Source organism: Thalassophryne amazonica, chromosome 6 (assembly GCF_902500255.1).
Source record: "Thalassophryne amazonica chromosome 6, fThaAma1.1, whole genome shotgun sequence".
Lineage (NCBI taxonomy): Eukaryota > Metazoa > Chordata > Actinopteri > Batrachoidiformes > Batrachoididae > Thalassophryne > Thalassophryne amazonica.
Window position 1 is genome coordinate 25,457,006 of NC_047108.1, and position 14,868 is coordinate 25,471,873.

At 40.1% G+C, this 14,868-nt stretch overlaps 1 protein-coding gene across 1 annotated transcript in view; it reads right to left on the reverse strand.

The window, feature by feature from the left end:
* The window catches only part of cfap74 (cilia and flagella associated protein 74), a 434,220-nt gene that overhangs the window by 192,196 nt on the left and 227,156 nt on the right, over positions 1-14,868 (reverse strand).

Sequence of the window (14,868 nt, forward strand, 5' to 3'; positions counted from 1 at the left end):
CTGTTGCTTATAATTAGTTCATTGTGGCTATGTTATTCTTTACATGTGATGATGATAACTCAACAGATGTTCCTGATATAAAAACTACATAGATTTGTTTCTTGTGATTGATCGTATGTATTAAAATTAGTTTTTTTGTCAATTACTTCTAAAAAAAAACATCAGATAGACTTATTGTTACTATAGAAGCTGTATATAAACCTGGGGTCAAAGAACATTATGAGCCAAATTTCAAGTCTCTAGGGGCAACGGTTCTCAAGATATGAAATTTCTGTCGATATTTTCGGCGATTTTCGAACCTGATACCTTCATCGGCTCCGTCCATATGGGTTTTTGGAACCAAATGACCCAAAAATTATACTGTTATGGTTTATTCCATGTATATTTCCATATTCCATGAAAAAAATTATAAATTTCAAAAATTTTTGAAATAACACCCCTCCCTACTCAATGAGCACAGTGGCCTCCATCATCTGTAAATGGAAGAAGTTCAGATCCACCAGGACTCTTCCTAGAGCTGGCCGCCTGTCTAAACTGAGCGATCGGGGGAGGTGGGCCTTAGTCAGGGAGGTGACAAAGAATTAGATGGTCAATCTGTCAGAGCTCCAACATTCAGAGGAGAACCTTCCATAAGGACAACCATCTCTGCAGCAATCTACCAATCTTGTCTGTATTGTAGAGTGGCCAGATGGAAGCCACTCCTTTGTTAAATGCACATAGCAGCCCGCCTGGAGTTTTCCAAAAGGCACCTGAAGGACTTGCAGACCACGAGAAACAAAACTCTCTGGTCTGATGAGACAAACATTGAACTCTTTGGCATGAATGCCAGGCGTCATGTATGGTGGAAACCAGGCACCGCTCATCACCTAGCCAGTACAATCAATCACTACCCATCTTTTTCTGATTTAAGCTGTATAAGTGATATATACTGTAAATAAACACAGCTTCATCCCTAGTAACATAGCTTCACTAACACATCCAAGAAGCTCATGTATAATGACTTCCCCCAAAGGCAATATTTTTGCTCTGTCTGTCTGTGCATGAGAAGTCTCACAAAGCTGTAATTAAATTCTGCAAAACACTGTACAAAGGTCAGTCCTGAGCCAAGCTAGAGTTAAGAATTACACCCCAGTTATGTTCTTAAAAGTTGCTATTATTTAGTTACATGTATGACATAGATAACAATTTTGTTTGTGTTGAGAATGTTGGTACGACCATGCCTGGAATGTCTCATTCTTACTCAGGTGCTTGTGTGCAGAAAGCACTTCTGTAACAGCAAGACGAGCCCATGTAGTAGACAGCCACTGATAGCAGCAGATTCCCAGAAGTGGGTTACTCAAACTTTCTCTGGTGTATGAACAACTCTGGAGGAGGCACTTATGGGTCACAGTAAGGAATGTTACTTTTACAAAGCTGTGTATCTTGCAGACTCTCAAGCAGGTGGGAGAGATTTTAAAACGCTCAAGTAGGCACTTCTACACAGAGTACTTTACCACGTCCCATGGTGTCTTGGTCTGTGCACTGTTTCAAAGAAAACTGTCAGAAACTACAAAAAAGACTTGTTCTAAAATGCATTATTTCTAATTTATTACATTCATAGAGAAATATCATGGCATCGAAGTTACATCAGCATATAAATGCATCACTCGTGGTGTCAACAATGAATGAAATGGTGAGGATGGAGGTGGATTGATTAGGATATGCAAAGTTAAAAGTTTTCTCATTCCTGAAAAGAGGAAAATTCCAAGAAGACCCTTTGTTGGAGGGTCGTTCATCCCTGCTATTGTCAGACTGTACAACAACACTGTGAAATAACCATATGCAATAATATGTCCACAAATCATATGCAATATTAATGTCTACAAATCATGTGCAATAACAACTTGTTTACAAATTCCAGCACGAGTGTCACCTTATCACAACTCCACTTCACATATTGTAAATAAGATGCTCCTATTTTTTTTTAACTCCAATCATGTTTATATATATATATATATATATATATATATATATATATATATATATATATATATATATATATATATATACACATAATTTCTACCTCATTTTCTTATTTTATTGTATTGTTACAAGTATTATTATTATTGCTTATCGTTGCACACGCTGTTTGATGCACATTTACCTCTACTCGCACTCATCTTTGTTTTTTTAAGAGCTGATGTAACGTGAATTTCTCCACTGTGAGATCAATAAAGTCTTATCTGTTGGCCTCGACTCACTGCAGGAGGTGTGATAAATGAGGATGATGTCATCCCTGCTGGACAATGCTTCCCACCCTATGCGTGACACCCTGACTGCACTGGAAAGCTCCTTCAGTGACAGGCTGCTCCACCCAAACTGCGTGAATGAGCGATACCGCTTGTCCTTCCTTCCTGCTGCTGTCAGACTCTACAACTAGCACTGTTCCCAGTAGACCACCCAAATTGTTAAAGTAACAATTTTCTTTCTCGTGCAAATTACTTGATCATTCATGTGCAATATTACCAAGCATTCATTTTAATGTTGAATTTTTTGTCTGCTTGTAAATGATGCATTGACTGTTTATATTGTTGTTATTCCTGCACAGTACGTGCCTTCCATGTTTTTTGGTACTTCTTTTCTCTTACCTATTATTGCGCATACGTTACACAATTGTTCTGTAACTATCCCTTTGCTGCTGTAACATCACATCACCGATGTGGGACACATAAAGGATTATCTTAATTTAACTGAAGTTTGAGAACAGAGCAGAAGCTGGGAATGATGTTGTCTTTCGCAACACTCCAAGTGGCCACCATAGCTTGAGAAGCTCGAAAATACAGAGCATCTGGAAAGCATTCACAGCGCTTCACTTTTTCCACATTTTGTTATGTTACAGCTTTATTCCAAAAGGATTAAATTAATTTCCTCAAAATTCTACCCACAACACCCCATAATGACAGTGTTTTTTTTTTTGCCTATTTATTTAAAAAAAAAAATCTAAGAAATTACATTTACATAAATATTCACAGCCTTTGCCGTGAAGCTCAAAATTGAGCTCAGGTGCATCCTGTTTCCACTGATCATCCTTGTGATGTTTCTACTGGGATAAATTCAGTTCATTGGACATAATTTGGAAAGGTACACACCTGTCTACATACGAGGTCTGTGATAAAAGTAATGGACTTTATAATTTTTTTCAAAAACTATATGGATTTGAATCACGTGTGATTACATCAGACATGCTTGAACTCTTGTGGGCATGCAAGAGTTTTTTCACACCTGTCGGTTACGTCATTCGCCTGTGGGCAGTCTTTGAGTGAGGAGTCACCCACCCTCTCGTCGATTTTTTCATTGTTTAGGAATGGCTCAGAGACTGCTGCTTTGTTTGATAAAAATTTTTTCAAAACCTGTAAGGCACAACTGAGTGGACACATTCGATAAATTCAGCTGGTTTTCGGTGAAAATTTTAACGGCTGATGAGAGATTTTGGAGTTTTACTGTCGCCGTAAGGATGGCCCATGGCGCCTGATGACGATCTGCGCTCCGAGGCGTCGTCGTCTCGCTGTTTCAAGCTGAAAACTTCCTAATTTCAGGCTCTGTGGACCCAAGACGTCGTGAGATAACAGAGAACTTTCAGAAGAATTGGGGATCAGGAGTTTATCCAGACATTCCACTGATAAAGGAGATTTTGTAATGAAAGAACGTGCGGGCAGATTCGCATGTCAGGCCGGACCCGACCGCGGGGGGTCGCCACAGGAAAAACACCTCCGTTGGAAACTTTAACAGATAAGTTGGAACATGCCCAAGCTGTTAAACAATTTCTCAGATACTCACTTGTTGAAAGCCATCAAAAGCCGCCTGAATTTTACAAATGGTTTTCAACACGGAGGTGTTTTTCATGTCGCGGCGCAGACGGATTTGCCACGTCGTCATGGATCCGACTCGGCAAATTCGTCCGCACGTTCTTTCATTACAAAATCTCCTTTAACAGTGGAATGTCCGGGTAAACTCCTGATGCCGGCTTCTTCTGAAACTTCTCTGTTCTCTGACGACGTCCTGGGTGAACAGAGCTTTAAATTAGGATGTTTTCAGCTCGAAACAGCCAGACGGACTCCACCTCTGACCACGCCGATCTGCTTTGTGGGCTGTGCTTAAAGTGAAAGAAACTCCACAATCTCTCATCAGCCGTTAAACTTCACACCGAAAACCAGTTGAATTTCTCGAATAGTGTCCACACGGATATCACTCACCGGTCCCGAAAAAATTTGATAAAGCAACGCGCACCGTCTCCCTGCAGCTTCTCAGACAAAGAGATTCCGACGGGAGGGCGAGTCCACACCTCACTCAAAGCCTGCCCACAGGCGAATGACGTCACCGACAGGCATGACAAAACTCACGCATACGCACAAGGGTTCAAGCTTGTCTGACGTAAAAACATATGAATCAAATCCATTTATTTTTTTGAAAAAAATAAAAAGGACCGCTTTTTTTATCACAGACCTCGTATAAGGTCCCACAGCTGACAATGCATGTCAGAGCACAAACCAAGCATTAAGTCAAAAGGACGAGCTGCGTGTCGTCACTAGAGAGCTGCGTGTCGTCAGAGCGAGCTGCAAAAAGTTTGTACCTGAGTTTTCAGAGGTGGTGTTTGTAGTTGCCATCTGCCACGCCGGTGTTTGCCAACCCGGACAGTGGGAATACCACCTCAACAGGCAACTTAGCCCCGCGACTGGACAGCAACAATGTCCGAGGCCCGCCCAACGTGGTGAATTCACTGAGCGCGCCATTAAAGCCGCGCATCACGAGTGCCGCTTCCCCGAGGCCTCGTGCAGCCACTGCGGATCCATCAGCGCGGAAACACCGAGGCCGCGCGGCGCCAGCGCAGTGCAGATCCATCCCGGTGACAAACAACGCAGGCTGTTAACATCGCGATCGTCAAGCTGCCCATAAGCCGACCATGGGGCCTAAGAAGGTTCTGACAGCGGAGGAAGGTGACGATATTAAAAAATCTCTGGACTTTCTATCAGAGGAGATTTCTGTTGTGAAGCAGCAACAGAAATCAATCATGGATCTGGTGGAGGAGGTGAAGGCATTACGGCTCCAGAACGCCGAGAAAGACCGGCATCTGGTGAAGCTGGAAAATTGTTCCTGGTTAATAGGCAGACGAGAAGGGGCAGAGGCGTTGCATTGTTTGTAAGGTCAGATTATAACTGTAAACTCATTAACAACATGTCATTTACAGTGGACAACATCATGGAATGTGTTACCATAGAAATTGCATCTATAAACTCCAAAAACATAGTTGTTAGTTGCATTTACAGAGCTCCTGGGACAAATATTGACACCTTTGAAGACATTATCTTAGAAATGTACAACAAAATCAACAGAAATAAGCATTTATTTGTCTGTGGAGATTTCAATATAGAATTTTTAAACCCTCACAATCATCCACAAATTACCTCATTTATAAACACCTTGTACTGTTTAGGACTGTTTCCAACCATCATTCATCCTAGCAGAATAACTATGGATACAACAACTCTCATTGACAATATTTTAACTAACGTTATATCTGGTAATCTTAGTGGGGGACTACTGGTCAGTGATATCAGTGATCACTTGCCAGTTTTCTCAGTCTTTGCATTGGAGGGTTGTTGTATGTATCGAAGCAATATCAAATTCATGAGTAGAAACGTAACACCTGAAACAATTGATAATTTAAGGGAGGATTTATCAAGTCAGAATTGGTCAGATGTTTTTGTTGATGATGTTGACAGGTCATATGATGCTTTCATTTCCATTTTTTCCAGTTTGTATAATAAACACTGTCCATTTGTTGACAAAATATATAGAAATCAATATAGAAACAAACCATGGATAACTAAGGGGCTTCAGAGGGCATGTAAAAAGAAAAACGTACTATATAAACAATTCATAAAACTACAAACTAAGGAAGCTGAAAGTAGGTATAAAACATATAAGAATAAGTTAATCAATATCATGAGACTCAGTAAAAATATATATTATAATGAGTTACTTGTCAAAAATAGAAATAACATCAAAAACACGTGGAACATATTAAATGAAACAGTAAAAAAGAATAGAGTAACTAGAGATTATCCATTTTTTCAGAGTAACAACTACATCACGATTGATAACGATGAGTCTATTGCTGAACACTTTAATGAATACTTCGTTAATGTGGGTAAAAATCTTGCCAGTAAAATTGACTCATCAAGTAATAACTTCTGGGTAAATAATTCAACGTTTAACAAATCTGTTTCAATGTTCATTGGTGGTACTCATGAAAGGGAAATACTTGATCTGGTTCATGGTTCAAAAAATCGACTGATTTTAATAATTTGGATATGGCTTTATTAAAAAAGTTATTGATTGTATAGTAAAACCATTCAATTATATTTGCAATATGTCACTAAGTACTGATAAATTTCCTTCTCAAATGAAAATAGCCAAAGTAATTCCTCTGTTTAAAACTGGTGACAAACACACATTTTCTAATTATAGACCTATATCACTCCTGCCACAATTTTCCAAAATTTTGGAAAAAATATTTGCTAAAAGATTAAATGATTATTTACTGAAGCATAACATCATTTGTGAAGAACAATATGGATTCAGAAGGTCTCGAACTACCTCACATGCTTTGATGGACTTTGTGGAAAGTATAGCAACTGCAATTGACAATAAACAATACACAATAGGTGTTTTTTTTTATTTACAGAAAGCGTTTGACACAATTAACCATGGAATACTATTAATTAAACTGCAGAAATATGGAATCAGAGGTCTGGCATATGAATGGATAGCTAGTTATTTACAAGGCAGACTTCAGTATGTTCAGTTCAATAATACAAATTCTGAACTCAGGGATGTCACATGTGGGGTGCCGCAGGGCTCAGTGCTGGGTCCTTTGTTGTTTATAATCTATATAAATGATATAAGTTGGGTGTTGAGTTCACTGAGATGTGTCCTTTTTGCGGATGATACAACTGTGTTCTGTAGCGGTGAAAATCTTGAACAGCTTCTGGACATAGTGGAGAAAGAACTGGAAAAATTTAAAGTTTGGTTTGACGCTAATAAGTTGTCACTCAACCTTGGGAAAACTAAATGTATTATATTTGGAAATAAACAGGCACCCAAATGTAAAAATGTAACTATAAACAATAAGGAAATTGAGTTAGTAACAGAGAATAAATTTTTAGGTGTTATAATTGATAATAAACTGGAAAGCTGGAAACCACATATAAATTATGTGAAATCAAAATTGTCAAAAACTATAGCCATTTTGTATAAAGCCAAAGACCTACTGCTGCAAGAAGGGTTACTTACTTTATATCATTCTCTGATGGTACCATATATGACATATTGTGTTGAGTCATGGGGAAACACTTACAAATCAAATACCAATCCATTATTCCTTTTGCAAAAACGAGCCATACGAATCATCTGCAATAAACAATATCGTGAACCAACTCATTCTCTATTTGTGTCTTTAAATTTATTAAAATTCATAGATTTGGTCGATTACATTACAATTCAAACTTTATTTCGAGCGAAAAACCAAGCCTTACCGAGACATGTCCAGAGTCTGTTCCGATTGAGGGAATCCAGATATAGTTTAAGAGGTTGTGCAATTTTTATGAAACCACCAGTAAGAACAAATGTAAAGGGTTTTTGTGTGTCTGTGGTTGGGGTGAGGAAATGGAACAAATGTTCAACAGAGGTTAGAATGAGTAGTACCTTAGTAAGATTTAAGAAACTACTCAAAAAGAACATCATGTCTAAGTATCATAAAGAAGCAAATATAATTTGATTTATATGGAATGTTCAATTTATAAGTGGGACTTATTGTATATTTGAATGTGTGGGTATGTATATGCATATGTAGATATATAGATATGGGTAGGTGTATATGTATATGTATATAAGTGACTGTGTATATGTATGTATATATTTATGTTTGTAAAGTATATACGTATGTATATAGGTATATATGGCACAGTCCAAGCAGAGGGTCACCCCCAAGAGCCTGGTCTGCTTGAGGTTTCTTCCTTATAGGGAGTTTTTCCTCACCACAGTTGCCTAGTGCTCGCTCTGGGGGTTGGTAAGGTTAGTCCTTACTGGCGTAAAGTGCCTTGATTCGACTTTCTTGTGATCTGGTACTATATAAATATAATTATAAGTGAATAGTATATTGATGTGTATGTCTGTGTGTCGACATGTAGTAGTGAATTTGTATTTATGTAAATATGACTGATTAGAATTGTTGGACTTGTACTAGCAGGGGTGGGCGCTAATAAGCTTTGCTTCAGCCCACACCCTTTCGGACTCACTAGTTTTGTCTGTGTTTGTTTGTGGAATTGTTCATTTTTTTTCTATTTGAATATTTTGTGTGCCGAATAAAAAACTTTGTCACTTGTCACTTGAACTGTCTGTAGACCTCTGAGACTGGATTGTCTCGAGGCACAAATCTGGGGAAGGGTACAGAAACATTTCTGCTGCTTTGAAGCTCCGAATGAGCACAGTGGCCTCCATCATAGGTAAACGGAAGACGTTCAGACCCACCAGGACTTCCTAGAGCTGGCCACCCATCCAAACTGAGCGATCGGGGGAGAAGGGCCTAAGGTGGTGGGAGTTGACCAAGAACCTGATGGTCACTATGTCAGAGCTCCAGTATTCCTGTGTGGAGAGAGGAGAACCTTCCAGCAGGACAACCATCTCTGCAGCAATCCACCAATCAGGCCTGAATGGTAGAGTGGCCAGACGGAAGCCGCTCCTTAGTAAAAGGCACATGGCAGCCCACCTGGAGTTTGCCAAAAGGCATCTGAAGGACTCTCAGACCATGAGTAACAAATTCTTTGGTCTGATGAGACAAAGACTGAACTCTTTGGAGTGAATGCCAGGTGTCATGTTTGGAGGAAACCAGGTACCATCACTACAGTAATGCATGGTGGTGACAGCATCATGCTGTGATGATGTTTTTCAGTGGCAGAAACTGGGAGACTAGTCAGGATTGAGGGAAAGATGAATGCAGCAATTTACAGAGACATTCTGGATGAACACCTGCTCCAGAGAGCGCTTGACCTCAGACTGGGGCAAATGTTCATCTTATAGCAGGACTATGACCCTAAGTACACAGCTAAGAGTAGAGAAGCTTGAATCTTCGACTGGACTGGGTTGCTTGACGCGAGGACGTTTCGCTTCTAATCGCAGAAGCTTCCTCAGCTAAATTTCTTGCTCTGGTAGACTGACTTTTGTCTTGACTCTTGTAGAGAACAAACAGAAGCCAGCAAAAGTTGGAGTTTTAAACCTAACAAGATGCCTCCTACTGACAGGCAGACTGCTATTGGCTAGTGACTAACAATTGCTCTAATTAGCACCTATTGTACTCTAGTTAGCATCCTCCTAATGGCAGAGCAGCTGTCCCTCCTATCGATGGGACTGAGGCCTCTCCTGATGACTCTCCTGACGACGTGAATGACTCATTACCATGAACAAGAGTGAAACTGTTTTGACCTGAGTACCCCATTGTAAACAGGGGACAAAGCATGTCTCAAGCCCCTTTCACATTGGCGTATTCGTAGAGCTGCTCATTGCAGCATATCGTCTACGCCGAGTTGAGCAGCTCTACGCCCACTTTTAGCAGCTCTACGTCGAGTTTTTTCTCCCTGTGCAGCAGTATGTTGAGGGCTACACACGTAGGACAGAAGAAATTAAACATGTTTAATTTTCTTCGGCGTAGAGTGCTGGACACAGTTTTAAGCAGGTCTGCGCAGCACAGCATTACTGCATGCAAGTCTGTGCAACACGGCGCTCCTGTACACAACCAAAAATTGAGTGCTGTATCCAGAGGAATCAGATGAGAACATGATCACACAGCCCACAGAACCTGTGTGTTCAGAACAGGGAATCGAACCTCAACTGAGAAATCCAGAAACAGCAGGTCGCTCGCTTGCTTTCTCTCTCCTTCTGTCGCGCTCTCCCTGACTCTCTCTCTTTGTTGCTCTCTCTCTGTGTGTGTGTGTCTGCTCAAACCTGTGACTTTAAAATAAAAGCGCACTCACTGCATGTCGATTCGCTCATCAAACGCCCTGATTGATCAGGTCTGATCAAACTTGAAAAGTGCTGTGACTCTTTAAAATAAATGCCTCGTCGCTGCATGTCAGTGCGCTCATCAGATGCCGTGATCGATCAGGTCTAATCAAACCTTTAAAGAGGTGTGACTCTGCACCACACGGTGCAGTAGAGAACAGAGCACACTTCCACGGAGGCAGAAAATAGCAGCTTTGGCTACATAACTGTAAAAACCTCCTGATACAGTCCACTATTTTCAAAGGCGCTTTTCTACTTCACAAAAGTAGCACTACTCGGCTCGACTCTACTAGGTTTTTTTGCTTTTCCACTAGGGTTAGTACCTGGTACCAGGTGCTTTTTTTAGTACCTGCTCAGGAGCGGTTCCAAGCGAGCCGAGCCGATACTAAAATGTGACGTCACTGGACGAGTCATGAGCGCGCCGTCTGAGACGAAAATCAAAACCCGCCATTTTTAAATAGTCACAGCGATGTTACAGTGGCCGTGCTTTTCATTCGTTTCTTGGCGTTTTTTTTTTTTTTTTTTTTTACTCGCACAAAACCACACCGTGGTATGTGGATGAGTTGTGGACATTTGTGTTTGGTGGCGGAGGAAAGAATACAGAGAAGTGGATGAAGTGACCCGAAATGAGAAAATCTCCCAGTCTTTGGCCGCGCCCGGCTCACCGGACATTACAGCAACGCAGAGAACAGCTGAAAAAGCTTAAAAGTGATTACACGACCACAACGACCGGAGTAGGTCAGACTGTAAGGGCTGGAAATGGTTCGACTGCAGGAACGCTGTTTACGGACACCAACCGGCGAACAACGGGAGGCAGGATGACCGCGACTCAGCTTTGTTAGAAGCGATGGATGGTAAGTGTTTTTGTGACTGTAGTCTGCTTGAAAGCACCGTTTAACATTACTTATCCCATTGGTGGGAAGCACACTTTAACAAACGAAGATTGTGAGTCTAAACTTGTGTTAAAGTAACATCGTTATCTCATGTATGTGGACACAGTGAGCTAGCTGACTGCTAACTAGCGCGCTAGCTAACCCCGTGCTCCGCTTTAAAGTATTAACTTCTGACAGAAAAACACCTAAAGTCAGCATTACAACAAACGTGTACATTTGACTCATTTAGTGCCATTACTGTGATGGGTTTTTTTTTTTTTTTGACATGTCATCATTTTGTGTTTTTGTTGAAGAATCCAGTTCCATAAGCGAGGAGGGTTTGAACACCAGCTTCAACATCTGTATTAATGTCCAGCACCACACAGGAACGTGTCATCACAGGTAAGAATAACATGTCACATCATGTAACTTTCCCAAATATGATACAGGGTGAAACCCCCCCCCAAACAAAAACAAAAAACAAAAAAACAAAAACCCAGAACCCATAAATATTGTAATAAATCCAGCAAATTCTGCTGGACCTTCCCAAAGTTTCAGTTATCTTGGTTGCTTTGCATAAAAGTCATGTTCTTTCAAAATGATGCTCCAAATGGTCTGATTTGTTGGAGCATCATTTTGAAAGAACATAATTTTTATGCAAAGTGACCAAGATAACTGAAACTCTGGGGAATGATCATACAGAGACTGAAGGTTTTTTTTTTTTTTTTAAACTTGCTTTCCCATTTCTACCTTCATTATTGTCCAGGCAAGAGAAAAAGGAGCCTGTTCCAGCAAGTGAATCTGTCCATCTTGAGTGATGTTGAGGCTGAAGCTGAACTGGGTTCAGTGTGATCGACACATCCGACTGATCCCTGAGGAAGCAACGGTGGTGGAAGCTGCATTTAATCAGGCATATCTTGGCGTGCTGGGCGACCTTGTGCATGCGATGCATGACCGGGCATGTGACCTGCGCCCCCACCCCAGACTACAGACACATGAAACTTTTGTATAGTTTGTGTTGCTTTTTTTTTTTTTTTTTGTATTTGCTCTTTTTTGTTGCAGTAAACAATTTGACTCATGTGACTGTATCATAATTTGTGATTTCAGGCTGAGTCAACAGTAATAAAAACATTTTGCCATTGATGTTTTGGTGCAATGAAGGTTCATTTCTAAGAATTTTTAATTTGGGTTTTTGCCGCTCCAGAAGACACTGCACACTACACCTGGCTGAATGTTTACAAAGATGCTGGAATAACCATGTCTAAACTGAGATTTTACCAAATGGTATTTAACATAAACAAAAAGGTTTAGTCACTTCAGTGAAGGCACATTACACCAAGGAATTTTGAACAACCAGTTTTACTGTCTGTTTACTTCAATTTACATTTATGACCCCATTAAATGTGAAACTTATTTTACTACTGGATTATGCTTAAACAGCTTTTCAAATTGTTAGCCTTTAAATCAGTAAACCTTGGTAACTTTTACAAATCAAACTGATGTTACACAAAAGTGGAGACATTTTAGCAAAAAGTACAAAAATTTATTCAGAATTCATAATGAAACATAACCGGTGTATAACATGATGATGACAAAGGTGTCCCATTCCATGGCATGAACCTTTGCAGCGGTGACTGAGAAAACCATCTGAAACACACACATAGTGCATGCATATTTTAATTAGTGTTGTCAGGTTATTAAAAAAATAATGTAATTGATCACAGGGTTTGTGATTAATCTAAAAGAATCATTTAATTGCAGGTATATTAAAAAAAAAACTCAGATCTGTGTGTGTTGGGGCATTTAATAATCAGGTAAAAAAGGGATCAGGGTTATTTTTGTTACATATCAAGGAGGTATTAAACAAGCTGTAACTTGATCTTAAATTGGGAGAACTGTCTAAGTGTAATTTGGATGTGTTAAATGCAGACAAATTTCATTGTATGTATGTGTACAATGACAATAAAAGGCTATATTATATAGAATATCTATAAAAACAGAATTGTGGCAGTTTGGAGGCTGATTCTTTCTGCACTCCTTTCTGACTCCTTTAATAATTATCTTATTAGATTTCATATTTTAAATTTGTCCATTGAACATTAAAATCTGGTTGAAAAACAAACGTTTTTAATGTTTTAAGCCTGTTCAAGTTCAGTGACGACGTTAATTAACAGTCATTAAAACCGAATCAACATTTTGTGCATGAATGTCAGTAAACGCACAAACTCCCACATTTGAGATTTAACAATAAGTTATCAAAGCAAGTTACTTTGGTTAAAAAAAGTATTGACACTAACACGTTTATTGCTCTCAGAAACGTGTCTTTATTTACAGACCAAGTCACTGACATCAAAACAAAACGGAGCAAAGTGTGACTGAAGGCATGACACGTGTTGTAATTAATCTAAATCAACGCTTTGACAGCCACAATTTTAATAGTTAATAGCGACAGCCTGCAGTTATTACTTATTTACGAGCTACTTAGGAAGCTAACGATTAGCTTACCGTCATACTTTGCCTCTTTAGCAGCTTGTATCTTCTCGTCTTCATCTTCATATTGTTGTATAAATTCCCAAAGTCTTCTGTACTTCTCAAGCATCTCGCCGCCAGCAACTTTCTCTTAAAAACTCACAGAGCAGCAAACACACAGAGTCCGCCATTGTTTATGTGTATAAAACGACGTCACTGTAGTTTGCTCTGCTGAGCCTGCCCACGTTGAAGAGGTACTATTTGCAGTAGAAAAGGACGCACCTGGAACCAAACCAAGTAGAGCTGAGTAGAGTAGAGCCAAGTAGTGCTGGAGCTTTGTAGTAGAAAAGTGCCTTAAGTGCAGTGATGTGTTCTGCACAGTCAGCAGGAGTGAACTGGTTTAAAATAGCGGCAAGGTACACGCAACTGTGCACACATTAAAAAGCGAACACACACAGCTGCAAGTATGAAACGAACACGGAAAAAGGCTGAGTATGTGTGTGCATTTCGGGCGTATTTAAATAAAACACCACGCCACAATCCGCAGATCTACGAATACACCAATGTGAAAGGGGCTTCAGACCCCCTCCCCGCTTAAGGCTGGGTTTCAACTGTTTCACATACAAAGCTTCCTTCACTCCTCTCTCAAACCATTTCTTTTCTCTGGCTAAGATTTTAACTTCATTGTCCTCAAATTTGTGGTTGGTGTCTTTAAGGTGGAGAAGTACAATAGGTGCTAATTAGAGCAATTGTTAGTCACTAGTCAATAGCAGTCTGCTAAAAACTCCAGCTTTTGCTGGCTTCTGTTTGTTCTTCTCTACAAGAGTCAAGACAGAAGTCAGCTTACCAGAGAAAGAAATTTAGCTGAGGAAGCTTCTGTGATTAGAAGCAAAACGTCCTCGCATCAAGCAACCCAGTCCAGTCGAAGATTCAAGCTTCTCTACTATGGAAACCATCTGGACAACTGAGAGCCTTCACAGAAACACACAGCCAAGATATCAAAGGAGTGTCTTCATTTGAGTTTTGTCTGCTTTTATTACTTTGCTTTGATTTGTTTTTTCAGTTGCTTTTTGATTTGTTTGTTCTCTTGCTGGGTTTTTTTTCCTGATTGGGTCTGTCTATCCCTTTCTCTCTTGCCTGTCTCTTCTGGCTTGTGGTGGTGGGTGTTTCCTGCTCTCTGGCCACACCCTCATTCTGGTGCGTTCCACGCACACCAGCTTTGAATCTTCACCTCATCACCTGGGTGTATATATATATACTCCTCATTTTGCTCTCTTCCTTTGCCAGATTGATGCACCTAGTGCCTTCTCTCCAGCTGTATTCTCGACCTGCTTGTGCCTGATGTTCCTGGTTATGCTACTCTTGTTGGACTGCCTTACTGTGTACCGAACACTGTTTACTGCTTCAGTAAACTGTTCTTACTTACAGAGCC